Source organism: Ictidomys tridecemlineatus, chromosome X (assembly GCF_052094955.1).
Source record: "Ictidomys tridecemlineatus isolate mIctTri1 chromosome X, mIctTri1.hap1, whole genome shotgun sequence".
NCBI classification, from domain to species: domain Eukaryota; kingdom Metazoa; phylum Chordata; class Mammalia; order Rodentia; family Sciuridae; genus Ictidomys; species Ictidomys tridecemlineatus.
The window spans coordinates 111889507-111904095 of NC_135493.1; the positions used below are offsets into that span (position 1 = coordinate 111889507).

The window sequence follows — 14589 nt, forward strand, 5'->3', positions numbered from 1 at the left end:
GGTCATAACCCTTGATGTCTCTTTTTTGCTTTCTGTTCTCAGTACCTACTTAACAGAAAGGATATAATTTAAAGAATTGTTAAAATTACTCGTGCTTTCTGTTCTCAGGCTGTTCAGGTATTCCTCTAAAATAAAGTATTTGAAATTTGAGTATAACCCCCACCCCCCAAAATGATGCAGTATCATCTTATTTCTTCACTAAGCATTGAATATTAGAGATCTATCCACATTGATCATGTATGCAAGTATTTTATCATTTTTCTATGAACTATTTCATTGTATGAACCTGATTTGTTTATTGAGGTACACTGAGGTTGTTTCTAACTTTTCACTCTTAAGAACAATGCTGCAAGAAGAGATAAAGGAGGAAAAACTGTTCATTAAATGGTTGTGGAAAACGCATTTGACAAAATTCCACACCCATTTGTGATCAAATTTCTCAGCAATTTAAAAATAGAAAAGAATTTCCTTAACTTGATTAAAATATACCTATGAAAAGCCTACAGTTCACATCACATTTAATGGAGGAGACAATGTTTTCCGTTTCTAATAGCATCAAAATGTGAAATACTGGACTGGGACTGGAGCTCAGTGGTAGAGCACTTGCCTGGCACATGAGGCGCTGGATTCAATCCTCAGCACCACATTAAAAATAAAATAAAGGTATTGTGTCCACCTACAACTAAAAATAAATACATATTAAAAAATGTAAAATAGGAAAAAAATTTAACAAACTTGTGAAATGAATGTTCCCTAAAAACTACAAAACATTGATTATAAAAATTAAAGATGACCTAAATAAATGGGAAAATACAGTCTTCATGGACTGGGAAACTTAAGCTTGTTAATATGCAATTCTCCCCACATTAATCTATACATTTGATTCAATCACAATCAAAACCCCAGCATGCTTTTTTCCCTAGAAATTGACAAACTGATTATAAAATTTACATAGAAATCAAGAGGACAGTATAATTACAACAGTTCAGAAAAATAAGAACAAGAGTTAGACAACTTATACTACCTGATTTCAAGAATGACTTAGGCCAGACATAGTATCACCTGTCTGTAATCTCAAGAGGCTGAGAGAGGAAGATCTCGAATTTGAGGCCAGCCTCAGCAACTTAGAAAGACCCTGTCTCAAAATTAAACAAAAAATTAAAAATGCTGGGAATTCAGCTCAGTGGAAGAGCACCCCTAAGCTCAATCTGTAGTATCAAAAAAACAAAAACAAAAACAAAAAACCTTACCATAAACCTACAGTAACCAAGAAAAAATGATATTGGCATAAAGATACACATAGATCAATGGAACAGAATAAAGAGTCCAGAAATAAACCCACACAATAAATGAGCAATTGATTTTTAATAAGGTACTCACATGGAGAGAGAATCTTTTCAACCATGGTGCTGGAACAATTAGATATCCTTTTGGAAAAATATTAACCACAGATCTTATTTCACATCATACAGAACTTAACACAAAATAGATCATAGATCTAAATGAATAGATTAAAATTTTAAAATTTCTAGGAGAGAACATAGGAGAATATCTTCATGACCTTGAGGTAGGTGAAAATTTCTTAGGGCACAAAAGCATGAAATATAAAAAGAAAAAAATAATGATTAAATTGAACTTCATCAAAATTTAAACCTCTGCTCTTCAGAAGAGACTAAGAAAATCAAAGGATAAGCCAAAATTAGCAAGAAATGTTATATATATTAAATATATTGCACAATAGATATCCAGGATACTTGTATCCAGAATATATAGAGAACTCATATAACTCAATAAGACAAATAATCTATTGAAATAGGAAGATTTGAACACTATATAAAATAATATATAGAAGTGGTCAAAAGGCATACAAAAAAGATGTTCAACATCATTACTCATTAGATTCAAAAGAAAATTGTCACATATCCATTAGAACTGCTAAAAGTAAAAAGACTACCTAATACCAAGTGTTGACAACAATGTAAAACAACTGGAAGTCTTCTTCATCGCTCATGTAAATGAAAAATGGTACAGCCTCTTTGAATAACAGTTTTGCAGTTTCTTAAAGAATTGAACATATACTTACCACAACCTAGTAATTTCACTCCTGGCTATTTCCCAAAGAATATTAAATACATATATTCATACCAAGCTTTGTATGCCAATGTTCATAGAATCTGTATGCATAAAGTTTATTCATATTTATGCTAGATACTTATCTGTTATATGCATTTTGAATGCCTTCTCCTGCTTATCATATGCTTTTAACATTTTGGAGTTATCATGTGACACAGACATTCTGTATTTTGATACCTGAATTTATCAATGTTTAATGGTTTGAGCTTTGTCTTATTGAAAGAGAAGGAAAGAGAGACTTGAAGGGAGAAAAGTAAAGAAAGGAAGGGAGAGAGGCAGAGAGGGAAGAAACCCAAGATCATTCATTCATTTATTCATTGAACAAATATTAAGTATTTATTCTTTGTTCTGTTAGTACCTATAGTGACAAATAAGACAGACGGAGTTCCTGCCCTTGTGGAGCTTACATAAATATACAATTTACTGTCAGGGAGTGAAAGTACTATGAAGAAAAGCACACAAGGGCAGGTGGACAGAGAGCTACCCTCGGTAACTAGCATGGTCAGGAGATGTCATTCTGAAAGAGAAATGGCTGCACTGAGGGAATGAGCTATGCATGTATCAGGGGCACAAGCACATCCCAGGTGGAGGGGAAAGACAGGAAAGACACCCTGAGTTGACAAAAATGTCTGAAGTCTTTGAAGAATAATCAGCAAGAAGGCCAATGGACCTGAAATTCAGTTATTAGGGGCAAGTGGTAGGAAATGAAGTGAGAGAGGTAGGCAAGGGAGGGAGATCTGTGGGCCACAATAGAGAGGCAGAAAAGAGATCTTATCTTACTTACAATTTAAAAGGGTCACTGTGTTCTGCAGGACAGAGAACAGATGGAGGGATGCATGAGAGAAAACAAGGAAATTAGTTGGAAAGCAACTGCAGTGTCCAGGCAAAAAAAAAAAAAATAGCTACATGTACCAGGTCATCATTCTACATTTTCTTCTCCTTTAGAGGAAGGTTTGTTTCATTATTATTATTGCTACAGTTGAGTTTGTTGTTGTTTTTTAACCTTCGGGACTTTAGCAGAATTTATTTGAGGATATGCTGTAAGGGTCTGATTTTAACTTTTTTCCATATTGAGAATCAAGCATCCCAACATCATCATCATTGAGTATAGTTGGTTTTTTTCCCAACTGATTTGTGAAACAAGCCGTGTCTTACATCAAAAGTTGTTTGGGAGGGGCTTTCCATTCTGTTTAGTGGATTATTTGTCTATTCTGTTTCAATACCATTCTTTTCTATTTGCTATAATTTGTTAATGTGTCTTGTTATCTGAAAAGATGGATCTCTCCCCTACCCTACTACATTTTGTTCCTTTTTTTTTCAAATTTTTTGAAAATTTTTGAGCACATCATTGTTTCATGTTAACTTTAGAATCAGTTTGCTGTTGAAGTCCCCAAAAAGTCCCATAAATGTTTTTCAATTACATTTAGTTTATAACATAACCTAGAGAGAATTATATCTATAGAGTATTAAGTCTTCCTAAAGGCAAATGGAGCACGCTTTCCATTTATCAGTTTCCTTAATAAAGTCTGAAAATTTTCTCCATCTAATCCTTCTTAGTACTTTATAAGGCTATCATATGTTTAGCCTTTTAAACTATTGGGTTATATTAATTACTACAGGAAACAAAGGATGATATTTTAGTGTCCAAAAACATAAAAAGGCAAACAAATAGGAAAAAATGAGCAAAGGATATGAACAATTTTATGAAGAAACACAAATGACCAATTAACATACTGAAGTTTTTAGCCTATTTACTCAAAGAAATGCAAACAACACTAAATTAATCATTTTACATTTGCCAAAGAAGAAAAGTTTATTTTAAAATTATTGTATTAAGTATAGTACCAGCAGATATCTCATATCCTGATAGTGAGAGTGTAATGATTTTGGCAAAAACAAACATGGTACAACTTTGAGGAAAAGGAATATAGTAAGTTTTTCTAAGAACTGATCATGCCCAATTTTAAGGATTTTAATTTAAGGAAAAAGTCAAAAGATTATTTTTTTTTAAGAATGCTCATCAAAGAGTCATCTCTAATAACAAAAACTTGGGAGAATCTAAATACTTAATACCAGGGGAAGAATAAAAGTATGGTTGTAGCCATATGGTGAAATGATATGATCATAATAACAATATTTAAAAATTCTTTCAGAGCTAAGAAAAGTGTACATAAAGGAATGTTAAAGTAAAAGGTAAAAACATGAGAAAAACAGTAATAGAGAAAAGAGTTTATAGAAAAGTAAAAAAAAAAAGTAGAACTAGATAAAATACATCAGAATATGACCATATTCGTCTCTGGATAGTGGATTTCTAGTGATTTATTTTTTATTATAGTTGTCTGTGTCTCCTAAATATTCTACAATAAGCATGTAGTATCAGGACACAAAACTGTTACATAAATAATAAATAATCTAAATGGATATAAGAAACTGAAATTATGAAAGGACCCATCTTGAATTCTCAGTTCATCTTTAAATGTTTGGTTCCTTGTAAGGAATAATGGATAGACAATGCCTATGAACAGACTATTCTCTGCTTGAAAAGTGCAAAGTGTTGGTTGTGACAATTTAGTTCCTAATGAGAAGGGGCTCACATCACAGTCTTAAGATCCCTAATTAAAGTGAGTATAGTGGTAAGATCTGAGAGCTAAACAATGTCAGGAACAGGGGATTTGTCTGGGCATCTTAAAACACATAGTATTTCTTTACACCGACAATTCTTTATAGTTCTAAATTATATATGTGTGTGTGTAATATATACACACACACACATATATATATATATATATATATATATATATATATAATGTTACATGCATATCTGGATCTAAATTTTAACACAATGTTGGCATTTTAAGTGAGATGAGTTTGTCATGATTTTGGCAAAAACAAACATGCTATTTCTAAGGTTTATGTTGTCACTTGGTCCATCGTCCAAGTCCAGCATACCCGTGAATATAATCACACCCACAACCTTGCTGGGTACTGTAATTCACTCCCCTCGCCCTTGCAGCCAGGAAAGATTTCAGAGTATCCTTTTACACTTATGCGTAACTGCCTACCAAGATATTTTTATCGTATCCTCAAAACCACTCATCTCCTTTTCATTTGCCTTTTCTACTTATAATAACTTCAACTCTTTCCTCTTTCTGAAAACAAGGAAGTTCCCTTGATATTATGTATTTATTTTGCTAGGAAACAAATTGGACTTAAGCCCACATTTCTATTCAGTGTCAATAGAGCTCATAAAGAGACCAGTTTCCCCTCAGTTTAGGCCTCTTGGTCAAATTTACTCAGCTTCATAGTCAGCAATCCATCCCACTCAAGAGTCCTGGGTTTCTCCAGAGAATAAATAACCTAGGCCTGGTGCTCTGTGACTAATCGTGTTTGCCCAGCCCTCCCTATCTCCTCATTACACAGCTTTCAGAATTCAGCTTCCTCTGACTACCAGTGAATATGTGAAATCCTGAGACACTTCATCCCAGACTCCAGTCTAATATGGCAGCAGCTTCCTCACTTGGTCCCTGGAAGCGTGCACCTGGGTATGCAGATTATTAATGTGCTGTGTGTCCCAGATCAGTGTTTGCCCAGCTGCCCAGACACCCTAATATCTGTCCCCATCAGTGGTATCTACATCTAAATGCAAGCCCTCAGTGAGCAAGTGCATAGCAAATGGAGCTATGGTAGATTTTTATGCTCATAAAACAAGATAAAGCACATACATGAGGCATCTAGAATAGTAAAATTCATAAGAACAGAGCTGAGGGTGTCACTCAGTGGTAAAGCAGGGGGCCTATAAGGACAGAAAATAAAAGAGTAGCTGCCATGGGCTGAGGGGAGGGCAAAATGGGAAGTTAGTATATAATGGGTATAGAGTTTCTGTTTGGGAAGATGGAAAGTTCTGGAGATGGATGGTGGTTATAGTCACTCATCAATGTAAATGTGTTTAATGCCACTGATTGTAGAAGTAGAAATGGTTAAGATGGTAAATTTTGCATTGTGTATATTTTATAACAGTTTTTGTAAAACAAGTTGATAAAAGGAATAAAAAAACCAGGAAAAAGCAGCCGTGTTTCTCTCATGTAATCCAAACCCTCTTATCTAGATGCTGCCTCTTAACATTCCAGATGGGTGAGCTCTTAGATTTTCAGAGTTCCACACCAGGTCAACTGGTGAAAGGAAGCTGGAAAGAACAGGAGAGAAAGGAGACTTAGATGCACTGGTGTCCTGAGATGCTGTAAATAAATTTTATTAAAAGGGCACTGGGGCTCCAAAATTGTTGCAAGCCAGAGTTTCTCACCACTGGCTTGAGAAGTCCTTGAAAAGCACTTGTCTGGACTTTGCTTTGTTTGGGGATGAGGGACCCCCTCCCCAACTTTAGCCAAGTTGATCCTGGTTATTTGCCCAACAGTTTCACAACTGTTACCCTGGGTAAAAGGTAATTTTTCCCCTTTCCCACCCCTCTCCAGCCCCTGAAACCCAGTCTCAGTTGTGCCTTCCCCTATCCCAACTATCAGGGAAGACGATGGGACAAGTCAATAACAAGGAGCATCCAACCCTGCATTTTTCTAAGACTTCTCCCCAATTTCTAAAGAAAATTCCTAAAGTAAAAATGGAATTTTTGCTGGAACAATTTTCAAGTCAAGCAAATCTGCCACATTCCTTAAACGACAGCTGCGGTAAGTACAGCTACCGTGCTGTTGTGCAACATTCAGCCAATATTGGCACAACCGAGCACATGGATAAAACATGACATGCTTTCTCTGTTTTCCATGTTTTGCCACAAAATTCTGTTCAAAAAAGTCTGACTCTTTAATATCTGTCATTTCTGTAGACTTATCTGGGTATTAAGTGCCCTTTCAGTGAAAATTCCTCCCATATGTAATGAAAGAATTCTCCCTGGCCTTTGTTAACACCTTCCTTTCTTACCTGAACTAATGCTTACCTATATATATATTGATGTGACTACAACACCCTCTTTTATTTTGCATTTTCAGGGAATAATATGGAGGGCCAAGAACTTTTATGTCCCAATTTCCAGGGTAACTGCAGAACCACTAATCTGTTAAAAAAAAAATCCCTTCAATTAACATTTAACAACTTCCATGCTCTGTGAAAACGGTATTGGTAACACTTCCCTGAATTTGCAATCTATTTAGGTGTAACATTGGTAGAAATTAGTAGCAAAGTGTTACTTCAAGTGAACTAAAACAACAAATTTTGAGCCTGAAATTTTAATGTATGCAGTCTAGGTCTGATATATCAAAAAGGGGAAGGAAATATTCAGAAAACTGATAATGTCATAAGAATAATTCTGGTTTAATTAAGCTGCTGCAACAATAGAGAAAACACGAATTTTCATTTCTAGGAAATTGAATTTTAAATATTCATTTTGACCCCTTCTTGGAGAAGATATTAATTATTCTTTTAGTTGAAGTATTCTAATAAAGAGAAAACCAGTGAAGAGAGTTGAAATGTTTTTCATTCAAAAACAAAATTTCTACAATACCAAGCCAAAATATCTTCCAAAGCCAGGTTCTAAAAAATGAATTACATCTTTCAAGACCCCAAAGGATCATTCCACATTAAATTTCATAAAAATAAGTATCATTTTGACAAAAATGTTAATTCAACAATAATATTGCCAAGCCCTAACCTATGTCCATTCACTGTAACAAACACTTCAGCACAATAATATCCCAGCTTAAATGGGCCTTAAAATACATACATTGTATGTAATGAATACAAAACAATATAGGAGTAGCTTGCTTAAATACAAGAAATGTGCTTTTACAAAGATGAAGTTAATTCAGATTTTTTAAGATTAAATCACAGCAACTCTCCACCTAAAGAAACACTTCAGTAAACATATTAAATGAAACATTTTTTAAAAATATATCATCACCTCCTAATTTATGTGTTCTTTTTTAACATATTCATCCAGACATCATATGTTTTCCTGAAGAGGAGGTTTCCCTGTAATAAAACCTTCTAACTTTTAACACTGCCCCCCTCTGAAAGGATTAATGTCCCCCTTGAACACCTGACTACCAAAAATATAAGCCATCCACATTGTAAAGAATCACACTGATCGAGGCAACTTTATATGTTTCAGTAATTATCCAAAAACACAACAAAAGACAATAACCTAAGTGGCTATAAATGGAGGACAGGCTACAAGATCTCTCTCTTCAATGGAAGCTGTAAAAATAAAAAAATTAAAAAGATGTCCTCTGTGCACATATGTGGAAAGTCTGCCAAAATCCACCTGGTGGGGGGGCGCAAGGTGCAGAATACTGGATATAGAAATTATTTGTGTAAAGAGGTTGAAGAGAATGAAAATCGTATCTGCATGTCTATGCACTTTTGAAATCCCTGGAATAATACAAAAGCAATTATTAACTGCAGTGACTTTTGAAGGGAGGTGAGTGGGCAGATAGGGGAATGAGTTAAAGCATATTTTTTTTCAAATTTTCAAACCCTGTAAGTGTATTACCGTTTTAAAAAATGTTCAGAAATTCCAGGTGATCCTAAGTGATGTAATTTCAAAATATCTTTTCCACCCCTAAGGGTCTTCTTGCAACTTCCTGGCATTAGATCCATCTCCTTTTCCTAGAAGCAGAGCCTGAGACAGATTTGGATGCTCATGATGAACTGAGGAATGCTCTCTGGAGAAGGTTTCTCTGTAATATACAGGAGCAGAAAATAGGGCAGGGAGTCAAGCAAGATGTTATGGAGTAGAGGACACAGAATAGGGCAGGGAGTCAAGCAAGGGTATGCTCTCAGGAAAGTCCAGTCTTGAGCTAAACCATACAGGGACTCAGGAGCATAAACCACACTACAAATTGTAAATTCTCAAAACCAAAGAGACAAATTTTTGCACTTCAGTATCCACCTCTGGACCCCAGAGTGGGGACAGAGGGCTTTAATATCTCCTATTAAGCCAAGGGCAAATCTCCAGAAATAAAGGGCAACTGTGAGCAGTTAGAAACTTTATTTTTTATTGATTTATTTTATTTTAGTTAATTTTATGTGTAAATTTGCCTGGGCCAGGGATGCTCAGATAAGTGGTTAACCAGTATTTCTGGGTATGTCTGTGATGGGGTTTCCAGAAGAGATTAGGACTTGAATTGGTTAATTAAGTAAAGCAGGTGTCCCTGCCCAGTGAATATGGGCATTATCCAATCCATCAAGGACCTAAGAAGAAAAAGATGGAAGATTGAATTCATTCTATGCGCAGTTGTTTGAACTCGAGTGTAAATCAGAATTACATGGAAAGCTTCTTAAACTTGATCACTGGGCCCAGCCTCAAGAGTCTTTCACTTACTAAGTGGGGAAAGACACTAAATATTTTGCATTTCCCAGGAGAAGCTATGCTGCTGGTCCCAGGAACCACAATTTGAGAATGATTCTCCTCCATCAATCAACTTTGCCTCTTGCCTCTCCTTTTCCTCTGTTGTCAATCTCAGTATCCTCTTAATTTCTTCAAATTCTCCAACAAGATTTCTTGCTTCTTTAAAGTGACTTCTTCCAGGCAGTTCCGATACACTGCTTCCTCTCCATTCCCATTGTTAACACTCTAGTGCACACTCTTATTCCATCATATTAGGGGTAATTATTACAAAGATGAATGTGAATTACCTTTATTGGATGACATTGAATAAAGCCATAGGGAAAGGGATAGGGTGTAGTGCACTTGTCTACCATACATGAGGCCCTGGGTTCAAGCACTAGTAGTTCAAACAAAAGAACAAAGAATGCCCCCCCCCCAAAAAAAAGCCACAGGGTAATTATCCAACTCATTGTAATTGTCTGGAATTGGCACACAGAAGGCTTGACATGTGTTAACACGGCTTTAGAACATCTGGGGCTGGGAATGTAGCTCACTGATAGAGCATTGCCTAGCATATGTAAGGCCCTGGCTCAATCCCCAGTATTTCAAGTGGATGGATGGATGGATACAGACATACATACAGACAGACATCTACAGTTCTAGCATCTAGAGTGATGCATACTTGCTCTTGTCCTGGGAGTATCCTGGCCTGAGATTTACAATGAGGACCTCATTAAGGGCCTTCAGCAGCAGCCAGTTCACCAACTTCAGCATACCACCTGCTTTCCAGGCTTGTTCACTCTAAAAAGCAATGAAAGTAACATTTATTGAGCCATTAGTGTGTTCAAGACAATGTACCAGGACTATCATATATATATATAATATATATATACTACCTCTTTATCTCCCTTAAACAACTCACTAAGAATAATGTTAAGACTAGAGTAAGGTAAGAGAGTTTCCTCATTTCAATGCAGACCAAGATGACCCCCTTGCAGATAGGAACAACCATCTTCTGGGCATGTCCTGATCCTATTGTCACTGAGAGTCAAAACATCAAAAAATGCACGCAATTATGGCAGAACTAAGCACCTCAAGAAGTGACAGAGTTGTGCAATATTAGTCAATGAGAAATTAATCTTTGAATCTAACAATTAAGCCACTCCTTGGTAAAATCAAGAGTGGTAGCAGCCACACAGAAAAAAGCCATTTGTAGCTTCAATTTTATCTTCTCAACCCTGTCCTTGAGGTCACCTGTGATTAGAGACTACTTTCTAATCTGAGCTCATGGTTTCTTTCTCCAACAAGATTTCTTGTTTCTTTGATGAAGTGACTTCTTCCAGGCAGTTCTAGTGTCTAGAACTATGTTGCCCAATATGGTACCCTCTCTCCATGTGTCTATTTCAGTTTAAATTTAAATCAGTTAAGTAATTCAATAAAAGTCTCCTCAGTCTCACCAGCTACATTTCAAGTGCTCAGTAGCCATCTACAATATTAAACAGTGTACATATAAACATATCCATCGACTAAGGTTTGGATATGTGGTATCCCCTAAAAGTTCATGTGTGAGACAATTTGAGAATATTTGAAGGTGAAATGATTAGGTTATAGTTCTCCTAATTTAATCAATGGATTAATCCACTGATATGGATTAACTGAGTGGTAATTATAGGGAAGTAGAATATGGCTTTAAGAGGTAGGTCACTGGGGGTATGCCTTTGGGGGTTCTATTTTTTCTCTGGTGATCTGGGTTCTGCTTCCTGATTGCCATATCCTGAGCTGCTTTTCTCCTCCATGCACTTCTGCCACGAGAGTTTGCCTCACCTTAGGCTCAGAACAATGGAGTCTGCCTTCTATGGATTGAGACTACTAAAACCATGAGCCAAAATAAATTTTTCCTCCTGTAATTTTTTTGTATCAGGTGTTTTGGTTATAATGACAAATAAGCCAACTAAAACACCATCATTTCAGAAAGTTCTGTTGGACAGAGCTGGTGTAGATTTCGCTACACTTGATTTAGTCAGAATCTTATTTCTCAGAGTCACCAAGAGAAAAAAAGAATGTCCTCCTTAATTATACAGAATCTGGTTTTGTGTTTATGATCCTGTAATTCCTGTATGACTTGCACCTGCTCAAATTTGCCTTTAAAATTATCTAAAAATCATCTATGTCTGTGGCTCTCAAAGTAGAGTAAGGAGATCCCTGGGGATCTCCAAGAACCTTTCAGGGATTCTGCAAGGTCAAAACTATTTTTTGTAGTTATATAACACAAAAAACAATAGCTCTCTGGGGTCCTCAAATTTTTAAGAATATAAAGGGTTTGTGAAAAGAAAAGCTATCAGCACTCTGAACTAAGTTATTAGTTTTAATGATATCATTCATTATCTTTGTTTTTATTCTTGTTTTTGACACATACCCATCATTACATAAGAAAGACTAGTCCTAGCTCAGATTTTCCCATTGTTCCCAGCTTGTCTTGCAGCAACATTAAGGAGACAGTCATCTCAAATTCCTTGAATAAAGAAACTGGCATGAATAGGAAAATATGAGCTCTGTTGTCCCACTTATAAACTAGCAAAATGAACCTCTCTCCAGGAAGCAGAGCAGTTGGCAATGAGAGTACATGAACAGCAGGAATGTCCCCCCACCTCCAGGCCTGCTCTCCTTCAACCCACCCCTGCCCTCTGAACCTAACAGAGAAACTGAAGAAAAGTTTAAATCTGGGGGAAAAAAAAGCAAACCCCGGGGAATCTGGGGTAAGCAAGGGTCTTGATCAAATCAGTGAGTGCTAATAAGATTGTAATTAAAATAACCCATTAAGAAACAAATTAAGGAGTATGAATATATGTACTTGACCATTTTAGAGATTAATGTTTACTCCCCCCTCCAAAAAAATGGGCTTAGGGCTGGGGATGGAACTCAGTTGCAGAGTATTTGCCTGGCACACATGAGGCCCTGGGTTCTATCCCTAGCACTGCAAATAATAATAATAATAATACTTTAAAAGTATCTTTTTTAAGGCATTTAAGTTTAAATTTGCTTTTTTGCTTAGGAATCAGTGTTTCACAGGAAGAAGCCATGTGTAAATATATCTGAAACTGCACCTAGAGTTTTGGAAATCAGGAACAGAAAAGTGATAGATAATATCTAAAGTTTTTTTTAATTGTTGGTATGTGAATAGATTATAAAACCAAAGACCATGGCAAAGTCACAAATATTAATAAAGAGAAACCTAGCATCTGGGACCTAGGATGATGATTCGAGGGAGATTATTGAAAAGTTGCTGAGAGGCCTGCTGGTACACGCCTGCAATCTCAGCTACTTGGGAGGCTGAGGCAGGAGAATCAGAGGATCACAAGTTTGAGGCCAGCCTTGGCAACTTGGTGAGACCCCATCTCAAAAATAAAAATAAAAATTTAAACAAAAGACTGTGTATGTAACTCAGTGGTAGAGCACCACTGGTTTAAATCTCCAGTATCAAAAGATTGCATACACTTACTTCTTTTTTTTATTTTTTGAGATGGGGCCTTGCCATTTTGCCCAAGGTGGCCTCAAGCTCCTTTCCTTTGCTCCAAGCAACTCTTGTGCCTCAGCCTCCCGAGTTCTGGGACCACAGGCACCTGCCACCGTACCCAGTTTTAAATTTATACTCTTCATGTTTTTCTTTTTTGAATGGAACCAAGAAAAGGAACAAAGGGAAGCTGGGAGGTGAGAAGTCTTCTAACAGAAAAGGTTCTCTGATGCCTTAGTGATGTTTCTGCTCCCCATCCCCTGCTTTCTTCATTTCACCCACTCTCATCCCCTCAAATAAAAACAACATCATCTGTAACAATAATAGCTACAATGTATTTGAGCCTTGCTACATGCAGGCAATATTCTAAACAATTCAGATATAGTGACTCATTTAATCAACACAGCCTAAGAGGTAGCTACTCTTATTAATCGTCATCTTATAGATGAGGCAATGAGACACAAAAAGGTAATTTTCCAAGGTCTTTGCACTTCTGAGTCTAATAATGCTAAGAGGAAAAAAAAGCATCAGTTAGGTGGGATGGACAATAATTGCAGCTAAAAGAAAAAAAATGTGTCATTTGGACTTATGACTATTTTCTTCTTTTTTTCTTTTAAAATTTCTCTTCAGTGTATTTAAAAATAATTATGGAAAAACTATTTTCATGTTTACAATATTTTAATAGAAAAGGCCTAAATAAAAATGAAAAAGAGAAATACAAAACCATTCTCTGTCCACATGTGAAAAGAAGCAAACTGCTGAAACTCAGTTACCTCTTCAGTAGAACAGGAATAAACTTCTTAAGGTTACAAAAGGATTTGAGAACAACAATACAGGCAATGCCTAACACTACCTGACACAAAAAATAGGTGATGAATAAGTGACAGCTATAATGATGATTCTACCACCTCTATCCCTCAGTGCTTTGCTTTCCTCTGTGTTGGTTCCATTCTGAGACAAATAATCTCTCCTCTTGCAGTGGTGCAAGCAGGCTCAAGTTTACATCCCCTATCCTCAGAAACTTCAGCAGAAAGACACTTCAGAGTTTCCATCAAAGTGTAAAGAACTGTGAAGGAGCTGAGCTTTTACATTTGTCACTGTTGCTGGTAGAAGACGTGAGATTGCTAGGTCAAAGATGAAGGACAATTTCTTAGCAACAGCAGTAGCTAGCATGTTAGCTCATCAGTATTGTGCTAGTGCCCCCAAACCCAATTCCCATAAGGCAATATGAGAAGGGCCAGATGACACCTGTACATGCAGTGGATTGTATTACAGGAAAGGAACCTTGAACTTGATGAACCTGAATCTTTTATAATGGGCAGAAAGCATGCCTGCCAATTGGTTCAGAGAGAGATACTATCTTTATTTTACTGGACAATAAGCATGCCTGTCTTTTGCTCTGAAGGGAGACAGAGGTTATTCTTTCAAGGTTATAGAACACATAAACCTCCTTGAAAAGATAGTCCAGAACAACAGGCATTCAATTCCTCACTTATGAGATGTGCAGAAATGCTAGAGACCCAGGGAGAATTGGATACCAACACAGAATTCCAGAAGTCAATTTAATTTTTTTTACCTAGCATCACTCTGAATATTGTTGTCAAAGGAAGGA

General features: G+C 36.3%; 1 pseudogene; it reads right to left on the bottom strand.

Annotated features, from left to right (window-relative positions):
• The window catches only part of LOC144371595 (sal-like protein 4 pseudogene), a 37172-nt pseudogene extending 23022 nt beyond the window's left edge, over window positions 1–14150 (bottom strand).
• Between the last annotated feature and the right edge of the window lie 439 nt (window positions 14151–14589).